The 13455-nt window shown below is 42.2% G+C and overlaps 1 pseudogene across 1 annotated transcript; it reads right to left on the bottom strand.

Moving 5' to 3' along the window:
- Positions 1 to 1730: 1730 nt before the first annotated feature.
- On the bottom strand, positions 1731 to 13244 carry LOC106584232 (RNA-binding protein FXR1-like; annotated as a pseudogene). The gene is made up of 13 exons (XR_006761460.2): positions 13158 to 13244; positions 9913 to 10006; positions 9751 to 9822; positions 9447 to 9594; positions 7164 to 7303; positions 6951 to 7100; positions 6732 to 6841; positions 6525 to 6611; positions 6211 to 6422; positions 5348 to 5531; positions 5058 to 5227; positions 3030 to 3075; positions 1731 to 2661 (listed from the first exon to the last, which is right to left on the bottom strand). The product of XR_006761460.2 is annotated as an RNA-binding protein FXR1-like (transcript).
- Between the last annotated feature and the right edge of the window lie 211 nt (positions 13245 to 13455).

Here is a 13455-nt window from a genome sequence, read left to right on the forward strand (position 1 = left end):
AAGTTGTTTCAAGTTTTTAATAGAGGCAGATCTTAGCCTAAAAACATGGCGAGTTGTTATATCGAGGCTACCGTAAAAGGATAGCTTACCGCATTTAAGTATTTAGCCAAGAGCAGCAGAAGCATATTCGTTAGCTAAGCTGGCTAGCATAGCTAACTAGCTACTGTAGCATCACACCAGTGCAAATGTTTAGCTACGACTGACAGCCATACAGCTGGTGAATAACATTACTCGCCCTAGACCTCACACATGCGTCAGTGCTTATGCCGCGTTCAAAACAACTGGGACTCAGAACTAGTGGTGCGTTCAAGACAACTGGGAACTCGGGAAAAAAACTAGGCAAATCCCATTAGAAGTTGGTGGATGCATGGGGCGGCAGGTAGCCTAGTGGTTAGAGCGTTGGACCAGTACGTTAACCGAAAGATTTCTAGAAAGAATCTCCGAGGTGCCAATGTAAAAATCTGTCGTTCTGCCCCAGAACAAGGCAGTTAACCCCAACCCTAGGCCGTCATTGTAAATAAGAATTTGTTTTTAACGGACTTGCCTAGTTAAATAAAGGTTAAACAATTAAATGCATACATAGTCTGAGCAAGGGGACGTGACCATTGAGGGGATTAAATTAATCTGGCCTGAATAGGTGTTTCGCACCGGGTGGAATTTGGTTGCAGTGGCTTTAGAACCGTTCAATTACATCACAAAAGGGATGTACCTGGAGTATGATTTTGTGTTTTTACAAGCAAAAGTGATTTGCTTTTGCTAAAAACGCTTTATCTGCCTTCCTAATGATAACTAGTTTGAATATTCAAACATCTATTTTATGGAAAAGAGAATGTGTATGTTTCTGAATGATGTACCATGCTCCCTTGTCGACAACACGACCGAGCGTTTGGAGGCTTGTTAACACAGTGTCCAAAGAAGGGCCAGATGTATACAGAATGGTGTCGTCTGCATAGAGGTGGAATCACCCGCAGCAAGAGCGACATCATTGATATATACAGAGAAAAGAGTTGGCCCAAGAATTGAACCCTGTGGCACCCCCATAGAGACTGCCAGAGGTCCGGACAACAGGCCCTCCGATTGCATGTTATGGATTCAAATAACCAACTCATCAAGCTTTGATTATTTGAATCAGCTGTGTCCTTCTAGGGCAAAAACCAAAACGCGCAACCAAGTCAGGACCGAGTTTGGGAAGCCTTGCTCTACAAGACACTATGGCATTACTCGCATGTGGTACAATTGTAACTGTCTTGTTGCATACTTTTCTAGAAGTCGGGTATTGTACATTTCACTAGGTGTGTGATACTACAATAAAGTTTACCATTTGCCTAATGAATCATATTGTTGTTCCCTGTCCCACAGCTAACAAGATCAGAGAAGCCCACATGAAACTGATGATTCTAAATCACCCGACAGAGGGTTGAGGAACTAGTAAAACTCTTTCCAAACAAATATGTACTTTTATTTAGTCATTCAGCTTGTAAAATGTAATTTGGATCACAATTGCATGTTTTTTTTTCTATTTGCAGGTGGATCACCAAATCTTGCTGCTAAAATAAATGAATCGAAGCATTTACTTGGACAACTAAATCAATAGTTCACTTTGTACTTGGTTGGGCCCAGGGGGTTTTCTTATTCACCGTGCAGAAATAAATCATATATTAAAAGAGACTAGTCTTGCTCTGTACTTCACTCATTCTCAGGACAAAAAGGTAGACCTGACAAGAAACAAATGGTTTTGGATCTAGATGAAAGTTCAGGTTTTATTTAAGAAGTACTGGCATACAAAACATATTGCACATCAAACAACCTGAATGATCATTAAAAAACAGACAAACAGTTTACCGAACCAAAATCTGGAAATTGACCTCAGTAGTCCAAATTGTCACCTGCATAAAAACACGGTAGTTCCGCCAGTTCAGTGTTAACAGCTTTTTAAATACTGTACATTTTTAAATACACAAAATAAAGCTCCTTCCAGACAAGTTACTGCCACCATCATTCCAGCCTCTGGTGGGTGCATGAGAAACAGAATCCCAGCATACAGGTTCAGCATAAAAAAATGGGACAAGAACATTGACAGACCAGTTTCCATCTTTTTTCTTATGGGAAATAAATTCCAATTCAGTGCAAAATGTTTTTTTTCCCTCTACAACTGCATTTCCTAGTTTTTCTTTACAAGTGGTTGTATATAAAAGTGTAAAAAAAAAAAATCTGCCAAAGCTCAATAAATATTAGGATAACTGGATTCTTCTCACCTTTGTCAACTTTACTACAGCCAGGCAACTATGTTAAATCTACTCTCAAGGCACAACATCTGATAATCTTGAAACATGCTTTTTCATGTCTCGGTTCAGTGCTAAATCTCCCCCCGTGTCCCATGGTTAGGGAACTGAAAAGTACAGTAGAGAATATGGAAGTCCATATGTCCATCTTTGGCAAGCTTGTACAATAACTATTGTACAAATATAGTACAATTAATGGGTCCATAGATTAGAAAACACTATTCAGGACAGGCTGCTAGTCACTGTTCCCTTGGTAACAGACGTTGGCAGCCCTTTCTGTGGAAGCTCTGCCTAGTTCCTCACCTCTTCCATTGCTGGGGCCATTGCTTTTCTTTGCTGATGTGGAGAGGCTGTGCTCTGCAATACACTCAACATGCCCCTGCAGGACACAGAAAAGTAGAAATAGTTACAGAAGCTTGACTTAATATACCAAAGGCATACAACAAACCTAACTGTTTTGATACAATGCTAGAAATTGAAACCAGCCTAGTGGCAATTTAACATACTGTAGCTTCCATGGACTATGCCCCTGAAGTACATCAAGCCAAGGGAAAGAAATTGACATGGTTCTTTCTCCCCATCACTTCTTCCAGCCAGCTTTTATGTATCAAGCATCTCAGATTAGGCATACCGATTAGCATTTTACATCACATTGAACAAGATGAGAGACCTGATCCTAGATCAGCACTCTTACTCTGAGACACTTGATACATACGGGCCTTGAAGTCAGATTTTTTTCAAACTTACCAGTTCTTTTTTAGTTCATCTATCTGCTTTGTGATCAGCCCGGGATCTGCAAAACAAAGAATGTTAGAACCAGTTGCATTGGTAATGAATTAAACTAGATCATCATCATCATAGCTAATGAAAGGGAAAGGGGGATGCTGTGGTGGCTAATTTCTGCATTACCAAATGAGGAGTTACAAACACACCAGTCCGAGTTAACTACATCTTTAATACTTAATTAAGATACTTTTGCAAAAGTACTTGACCTTCAATAATGCACTCTCGAATGAATCATTGAATGAGGTGATTGCAGAATGGCTACAGGGATCTTTTATAGCAACGATACAGCCCCTTCAACGTACATTGACAAACCACAGATACTTAGTAACAGTTCACAAAGGTTACGTTTTGTATGACAGATATCCATAAAACACATCAAACAGTAACTGCTATGTCAACAGGATTAATGGTATAGCCCAGTATCTGGTCTCCTTAGAACTGTCCCTCCCTGGTACGGTATTGAACAAAAACACAATTTCATCCAATGGCATATATCAATTGTCAACTCTAGATACTCCCATCTCAAGCAAACCCCCTCTTGACCCCACTCCTGGACAGGCTCACTAGAGGGAGTGAGCCTCTAGGCCATATATTATCACAGGATAAGTGTGAGATCTAAGAGACCATGGTCCCAGACACTGCCATAAACCTCCCCACAATAAGGAAAAGGAGGGTGTGACTTGCTCACAGACATTGTGGAGACAAGTCATTGGTTCCCCAGTAATCACGCCATCCCTTCACATGGTTTAAGCATAGGTAAAGACACATTCCCATGACGACAAGTCTGACCTCTCTCTGGGCCCCAAGTGTCTGAGCCCCAGCTAAGGTAGACATGCAACTGAAAAGACACCAGAGTCCAATGGACACTTTCTAATGACAAGTACCTCAAATAAGCATATTATACTAATAAAACATCTTAACTATCTATGTTACCCAACTAATTCTGATTCGTCCACGACAATGCCTAGTCAGTTGTACAACAATACATTCAACTGAAATGTGTCTTCCGCATTTAACTCAACCCCTCTGAATCAGAAAAAAAGCTTACATTGTGATAAAACACTGAAAGAATGTGGTTAAAAATAACTAGAAAGCAGTCCAAGGAATGCAAGTGAGAAATACAGGCAAGCGGTATAAAAATAAAAAAAATAAAAAGACCTTAATTGATAGTCAACAAGTAGCGGACATGTTAGTGAATTTGAGTGGGAACATTTAAAAACAATGGGACTTCTTGGTGGCATGCCTTTCCTAGGTGTCTATTCAGCTTTAAATTGAAAAATTAGCTTCCCAGAGTAAATCGATGGTTACTGGTTGAAGCACGGACTTCACTGCTAGCCAGGGCAAGTGTTAATCACACTCAGTCATGCTGGTTTTTGTAAACAAACTACAGGCCCGTTCACCACAAGTTACCTTTCCTCTGGTGGGCGGACAGAGCGTCTACTGCTACGTTTATGCCGCTGTGGTTTAGCTTTTGAGTCATCTATGTGGGGAAAGAGTTTGTGCAGAGCCCTCGGTGAGTGAATTTCATGAGGATGGACTTGGGATCGTGTGGCTCAGTTGGTAGAGCATGGTGTTTGCAACGCCAGGGTTGTGGGTTCGATTCCCACGGGGGACCAGTACGGAATTTTTTTTTAATGAAATGTATGCATTCACTAATGTAAGTCGCTCTGGATAAGAGCGTCTGCTAAATGACTAAAATGTAAATGTAAATGTAATTCTATCCTTTTTGGTCACTGAATTGTCCACCGTCTTCTGTAACATGAAATAATTGTATTTTCTAATGCTTATGGGAGTATGTTTGTTGTTGAAGCCGATTGGCTCCCAGGGCTTGTTACTTTTACTCAGACACTTCTATCCAGAGGGATTGAAGAAGTTTGTGGATGGTACTGATTGAGATGGTAAAAGTCACAACACAAATGTTTAAATGCTGTTGATGACCATCCTTAAAATCAGGTCATCACTGCGAGGACATGGTGATGCAGGACTTACCAAGGCCATTCTCACTGAGGGAAGCTTTGTCCGATTCACTCATGCCATCAATGGCTCATCAGTCCGGCGGGAGAGGAGGCGGCAGTTTGTGTTGAGGTTGGAGTCGGCCGTCTGGTCGATCGCCGTGTTGTCAAGCACACTGTATGGGTTGCCGTCATGATCCTTTAGAGCTGCAAAGTTAACAATTCATAGACCTATTCACATGATCATGATAAACATAGGGGATAATGCAAATCATGTTTAATGTCATCAGCATGTGCATGACCCATCAATTGTGTCTGCAGCCGTACCGGTGTTGGAGGCTCCTCGGCCCCTGCCACTGGGCCCTCTCCCCCTCCCTTGACCAACTCTCCTCCTGCTGTCTCTCTGTGGCTGGGTACCTCTCAGGTTCCTCTCCCGCCAGGGACCAGTCACTCAGCTCATCCTTCCACTCCGAGTCAGTCTCAGAGTCATTGGATTGCTCAGAGTTTGTGCCTGAAAGTCAAACATATCTTTTTAATACCACATGGCTGATAACTTTCTGTTGGGCTATAGCATTATGTTCCAATATCAATATTACCTTCCCTAGATTGTGTCTTGCAACTTTCAATTGTCCACCCAATAGGCTGTGGTGTACCCAATTGTCATAGTTGAGTAAAGATACCTTAAAAGAAAATGACTCAAGTAAAATTGAGTCACCCAGTAAAACACTACTTGAGTAAAAGTCTAAAAGTCTTTGGTTTGAAAATCTTAAGTATCAAAAGTAAATGTATAATTTTCAAATTCCTTATATCAAGCAAACCAGACGGCACCATCTTGTTTTTTTAATATTTATGGATAGCCAGGGGCTAACACTTCTTCACAAATGAAACATTTGTGTTTAGTGAGTCCGCCAGATCAGAGGCAGTAGAGATGACCAGGGAGGTTCTCTTGATAAGAGTCTGAATTGGACCATTTTCCTGTCCTGCTAAGCATTCAAAATGTAACATGTACTTTTGGGTGTTAAAAGTAAAAAGTACAATATTTTCTTCAGGAATGTAGTGAAATAGTACCTTAGTAGTACTTTAAAGTATTTTTACTGAAGTACTTTAAACCCCTGCTGATAGGTGTTGAAAAATGGCTTGGGAGAATCTACAAAATGTCTGTTCAGTATCATTGTGAACATGATGCTCACCATAGCCGGAGGTGTAGTTGGGGCCTCTGCGTCCGCGGCCTCTGCCAGTGTAGGAGCGGCTGGTGTGCACAGAGGTAGCAGCCACACTGTCGTCCGTGGTGTAGCTCTTGTCCTTGTCTGCTGAGTTGCCAGATGAAGGCCTTTGGCCCATCCCAATCAGCTTCAAGCTGCTCATCTATCTGCAGTCTCTCCATACGCAGTAGCTCTACCTCCTGCAGACAGCAACAGGCAAACTCATCCCACACAGACTATAAAAAGGGCCTACAGCCCTGACTGAGACCATTAGGCGTTTGTTACTATAGATTAATGCTTACGTTCAGGTAGGCGATGTGGTACTCCAGAAGCACCTGGGCATTCCCAATGTTCTCCTTGGTGCCGACAAAGGTAAACGGGACCATTCCCTGTGTCAGCACATCACAAATAAAATGATGTTATTATGGGTGAAGAGTGTTTCCGTGACAATACTGATCACTTGGTCTACTAAGTGAGCTGGAAAGTAGTAAAAAAAAGTAAGGGCTTACTTCTTGACGTGGCTGTATGTTGTCCTTGTCCCCCTCAATCCTTACTCTCACCACCCCAGACTTGTCAATGATCTCCTGAATGACTTTTCCATTCTTGCCAATTACCTTGCCTGAAGAAAAAAATAAGAAGCCATAAGGCACTTGTGTGCACAGCCACAAAGCGCACATACTCACAAATGTCTTTCTTTATGGAAGTATCAACTCCTACTTGATACATACCGACCAACTTCCTTGGGATCTGAACAGAATCTTCGAGAAACTCCAGATAATTCCTTGCCTTCTTAACCGCCTCCTCATTCTTTGAAGAAGAATATATTAGCTTTATTAAGAAACAAATGTCTTGGCGGTACATACACTGTCTATTGCTCACTCATAACAAGGTCTCATATCAAAAGCATCAGCACATCTCTCCATAAATTATGAACGTCCCACTCCCTTCATCCAGCTCAATAGCAGTGATTCCAGGGACTGGCTTGTTGAATGTTGCTGCCATGGCTTCCAATGGCAAGGCCCATGAGGTCCACCCTGACTGTAAACTCCTCTTGGAAAGCGGATGCCAGTTGCTTTGTACTCTAGAGAGAGAAGAGATCATGTGCATGATTGAGATGTCTCTTTATGACAATCCTGTTTAAACTATTTCTGCAAGGATGCAGTTGTGATAATCATCCTTACCTACAGTTGTTTAGTGGCCTCCTCATTTCGAGACAGGAGCATGAGCTTAGTGCGAATGCTCCTCAAGTGCATGTCACTGAGCAAAGACACTCGCTTAACTGTGGCTTCATTTATAGACTGCAGGGAAACAAGAATATAAACATAAAAAAATTGTCTAGACATTCCTTATTCTACACAAAACTGCTGGTACTGAAGGAGGAGTGGCAGACAGACTTACAGTATCTCACAAAAGTGAGTACACCCCTCACATTTTTGTAAATATTTGAGTATATCTTTTCATGTGACAACACTGAAGAAATGACACTTTGCTACAATGTAAAGTAGTGAGTGTACAGCTTGTATAACAGTGTAAATTTGCTGTCCCCTCAAAATAACTCAACACGCAGCCATTAATGTCTAAACCGCTGGCAACAAAAGTGAGTACACCCCTAAGTGAAAATGTCCAAATTGGGCCCAATTAGCCATTTTCCCTCCCCGGTGTCATGTGACTCGTTAGTCTTACAAGGTCTCAGGTGTGAATGGGGAGCAGGTGTGTTAAATTTGGTGTAATCGCTCTCACACTCCCTCATACTGGCTGGTCACTGGAAGTTCAACATGGCACCTCATGGCAAAGAACTCTGAGGATCTGAAAAAAAGAATTGTTGCTCTACATAAAGATGGCCTGGGCTATAAGAAGATTGCCAAGACCCTGAAACTGAGCTGCAGCACGGTGGCCAAGACCATACAGCGGTTTAACAGGACAGGTTCCACTCAGAACAGGCCTCGCCATGGTCGACCAAAGAAGTTGAGTGCACGTGCTCAGCGTCATATCCAGAGGTTGTCTTTGGGAAATAGACGTATGAGTGCTGCCAGCATTGCTGCAGAGGTTGAAGGGGTGGGGGTTCAGCCTGTCAGTGCTCAGACCATACGCTGCACACTGCTTCAAATTGGTCTGCATGGCTGTCGTCCCAGAAGGAAGCCTCTTCTAAAGATGATGCACAAGAAAGCCCGCAAACAGTTTGCTGAAGACAAGCAGACTAAGGACATTGATTACTGGAACCATGTCCTGTGGTCTGATGAGACCAAGAAACTTATTTGGTTCAGATGGTGTCAAGCGTGTGTGGCGGCAACCAGGTGAGGAGTACAAAGACAAGTGTGTCTTGCCTACAGTCAAGCATGGTGGTGGGAGTGTCATGGTCTGGGGCTGCATGAGTGCTGCCGGCACTGGGGAGCTACAGTTCATTGAGGGAACCATGCCAACATGTACTGTGACATACTGAAGCAGAGCATGATCCCCCTCCCTTCAGAGACTGGGCCACAGGGCAATATTCCAACATGATAACGACCCCAAACACACCTCCAAGACGACCACTGCCTTGCTAAAGAAGCTGAGGGTAAAGGTGATGGACTGGCCAAGCATGTCTCCAGACCTAAACCCTATTGAGCATCAGTGGGGCATCCTCAAATGGAAGGTGGAGGAGTGCAAGGTCTCTAACATCCACCAGCTCTGTGATGTCGTCATGGAGGAGTGGAAGAGGACTCCAGTGGCAACCTGTGAAGCTCTGGTGAACTCCATGCCCAAGAGGGTTAAGGCAGTGCTGGAAAATGATGGTGGCCACACAAAATATTGACACTTTGGGCCTAATAGGATATTTTCACTTAGGGGTGTACTCAGTTTTGTTGCCAGCGGTTTAGACATTAATGGCTGTGTGTTGAGTTAATTTGAGGGGACAGCAAATTTACACTGTTATACAAGCTATACACTCACTACTTTACATTGTAGCAAAGTGTCATTTCTTCAGTGTTGTCACATGAAAAGATATACTCATATTTACAAAAATGTGAAGGGTGTACTCACTTTTGTGAGATACTGTATATGGACTTAACAGTACGACCAAGTTACTTGTTTCTGGACAGTAGACAATCCGACAAGCTCGGTCACTTTCGCACCTAAAGTAAAATAAACTATAATCAAATTCTGAACTCTAATGCATGTAAATAAAAACCAACAAATTACTAGCCTATATCCCAATCAGAAACTACTTTTAAATAAAAGGTACATACGCTGCTTTCAGATCGTAGGAACTGGGACTGTGCATTTGAAGAAGGAGCTCTTTGACACCACCTTGTTGACATTCACAGGCCGGAGACGTTCAAAGGTGACTATTTCATTGTACGTGGCGTCACAGGCAGCATACTCGATCACATAGAACTACACAGTAAACACAACACAGGTTACATTTGTGTTGCATGAAACTGACAAACGTAATATCAGGATGAGGAAATCACAGGATAAACGTTGCAGAAACATCCTTTCGCAAATGACATTCTGGGACCAGTGAAATTGTAACCACAGATAACTACTCACATCTCCCTTCATCATGCGCAATTTGGCAAGCCACCAGCCACATGGCTCCTGCTCATTGGCCCGGGAGAAGATCTGGTGGAAAGAGAAAAAGATCATTCTAAATAAGATATTCTGAAGAAAAAGTGTCTGTTAAATCTAAGACGATAGAGAGCCAGTTCTCACCTCCACCTCTTCTCCCTCCCCGATATCCTTTTTACCCTCAGCTGGAGGTGGCATCCGCACATCACTAAAGTGAACTTGTCTCTCAGGTTGCCAACTTTATTAAAAGAAAATGTAGCTTTATTTTTTTACAACCAAATCTCTATTTTTGATGTAAATGGCATGCTACAGAATCTACAACATTCCCTTTACATCAAACAGAGATTTGATGTAAAAAAGCTCAATTCTCCTTTAATAAAACATTTAGATAAGTATCAAAGTTATGCCCATCAACAAAATTATACCACCATCATTCCAACATAGATGACTACAAAATACACTACAACCCCAGAAGAACCTATGAACACTTGTTCTCAAAGACAATAGTGAGTGAATCATAATGGACATCTTTGACCAATCCCTAGAGAAAGGTCAGCCGTGGGCTAAGTTCAGAAGTACTCCGCCACCCCACCCAGAAAATAAAAAGTTACTGGCATAGCTAGGGAATATCAACATACAACACTTTAGTATAGACCAGGGATTCTTAAAACCTTCAGCTCGAGACTCAAAAGTGAAATTGACCATCCTCCCATGACCCAAATCGTCCTCCAAAAACCCAAATTAAGAAGATCTATTCTCATAACTCGCGACCCACCTCTCACATGCCCAGGGCCCACTTTTGGTCCCAACCCATAGTTTAAGAAACCCTGGTATAGGCTGCTATGGTATTCTAGCCCAGAGTTTCTAGATCTGAGTGGAACTCGGGTCTAGTCTTATAACATATCCCTCCTTGCGATATATTTGCCTACTTGCGCTAGTTTGGCGACACTTTTCCCACATCCAAGTAGGGCTTGTCGATATGGCCATATCTCCATTTTTTTTTTACATTTATAGGCGATTCACCTGCTCGTCGAACATCTCATTCCAAAATCATGGGCATTAATATGGAGTTGGTCCCCCCCCTTTGCTGCTATAACAGTCTCCACTCTTCTGGAAAGGCTTTCCACTAGATGTTGGAACATTGCTGTCGGGACTTGCTTCCATTCAGCCACTCAGGGCGATTAGGCCTGGCTTGCAGTCTCTGTGTTCCAATTCATTCCAAAAGTGTTTGATGGGGTTGAGGTCAGAGCTCTGTGCAGGCCAGTTCTTCCACACCGATCTCGACAAACCATTTCTGTATGGACCTCGTTTTGTGCACGGAGGCATTGTCATGCTGAAACAGGAAAGGGCCTTCCCCAAACTGTTGCCACAAAGTCGTGGCTAAAATAGCTGAATCCAGGAATTTAAAGGGGTGTCCACATACTTTTGTGTATAGTGTACATTCTTGAATGAAAGAAACATTTCAGCTAGCTGGCTACCTACCGAGCAATACGTTTCCCTATTCAGACTTAACTGAGTAGCAAATTAAAACATTAATGAGCTGGCTATAACTGAAAAACTAATTTAACAAACTTTTAAAGATGCACTATGCAGAAATCTCTCCGCTATTTCCTGGTTGCTAAAATTCTAATAGTTCACCTAATTTCAGTTTATGTGACAAAACAAGCACATATAGTGTAGAGAATCATTGTACCATCTAAACCGCTGTGAAATATATTTTCCATAACAAAACTGTATTTTCAGCTGGTGTACAAAACCAGAAGTGAACATACAAATGGAAAGCATAGAAATAGAGCACAAACTCAGCAGAAAAAAGAAACATCCTCTCACTGTCAACTGTGTTTATGTTCAGCAAACTTAACATGTGTAAATATTTGATTCAATAAACTTATAAACATAACATTCAACAAATGAGACAAACTGAACAAGTTCCACAGACATGTGACTGAAATGGAATAATGTGTCCCTGAACAAAGGGGGGTAACGGTCAGTATCTGGTGTGGCCACCAGCTGCATTAAGTACTGCAGTGCATCTCCTCCTCATGGACTGCACCAGATTTGCCAGTTCTTTCTGTGAGATGTTACCCCACTCTTCCACCAAGGCACCTGCAAGTTCCCGGACATTTCTGGGGGAATGGTCCTAGCCCTATTGCAGACAGTCTGAGCACTGATGGAGGGATTGTGCGTTCCTGGTGTAACTCGGGCAGTTGTTGCCATCCTAGTCTTCCCTGTGGCTCAGTTGGTAGAGCATGGTGTTTGCAACGCCAGCATGGTGTGTGCAACGCCAGGGTTGTGGGTTCGATTCCCATGGGGGGCCAGTACAAAAAAAAATGCATGAAATGTATGCATTCACTACTGTAAGTCGCTCTGGATAAGAGCGTCTGCTAAATGACTAAAATGTAAATGTAAAAATGTACCAGTCCCGCAGGTGTGATGTTCGGATGTACCGATCCTGTGCATGTGTTGTTACACATGGTCTGCCACTGCGAGGACGATCAGCTGTCCGTCTTGTCTCCCTGTAGCGCTGTCTTAAGCGTCTCACAGTACGGACATTGCAATTTATTGCCCTGGCCACATATGCAGTCCTCATGCCTAAGGCACGTTCACGCAGATGAGCAGGGACCCTGGGCATCTTTCGTTTGGTGTTTTTCAGAGTCAGTAGAAAGGCCTCTTTAGTGTCATAAGTGTTAATAACTGTGACCTTAATTGCCTACCATCTGTAAGCTGTTAGTGTCTTTAAGACCTTTCCACGGGTGCATGTTCATTAATTGTTTATGGTTCATTGAACAAACATGGGAAACAGTGTTTAAACCCTTTACAATGAAGATCTGTTAAGTTATTTGGATTTTTACGAATTATCTTTGAAAGACAGGGTCCTTGCTGAGTTTAGAACAGATCTACCGCTTCTTAGGCTTTAAATGAGAATGAGAGATCTATAACTAGCAAAGCCAAGAAAGGTGCAACCGAACCTGATTAGCTTTAAGTTACCTACCTACCTACCGTTAGCTAGTTGATGCTAGCCAGGTAATAACGTTAGCTAACTAGTTAAACATTTCTCAATGTTTTTATAGCGTTAGCTGTTGAATTTGCCAGCTAATATTCTACTCCTCGAAGACAAACGGGATGTGAATAGGTCGCTTGCAAAGAAAAGTGACAGACTAGCTGCCAACTATATTTGGTCTTGAAGTTAACGTAGCTAACGTTAGCTTACCGAGATACCTGGCCAGCTAGCTAGCCAAACGTCATTAGACATGTTGAAAACACAAGTCTCTAGCTTAGTGTATGTTGCTAGTTTACGTTTATGGACTATAGTAGGGGAACTGATGTGTGTGCCATGTTTTATAAACATGATCATGGTTAGTTTACATCAATATTATAAATGGATTTACCTTATAAGCTCCGTATAAGTTAGTTCCTCCATGTTGGACATGCAATGCATGCCGGGGTTATTGAAGTGTCTAAACAATTGGGGTAGCTAGTTGCAAGTACATAGGCCAAGTTGAACGTACACATACTTCATATTTAAAAAAATTAAAATAATTTATGTCACCTTTATTTAACCAGGTACTCTAGTTGAGAACATGTTCTCATTTACAATTGCGACCTGGCCAAGATAAAGCAAAGCAGTGCGACACAAACAACACAGAGTTACACATGGAATAAACATACATACAGTCAATAATACAA

This window comes from Salmo salar, chromosome 23 (genome assembly GCF_965601325.2).
Source record: "Salmo salar chromosome 23, fSalSal1, whole genome shotgun sequence".
In the NCBI taxonomy this organism is placed as follows: domain Eukaryota; kingdom Metazoa; phylum Chordata; class Actinopteri; order Salmoniformes; family Salmonidae; genus Salmo; species Salmo salar.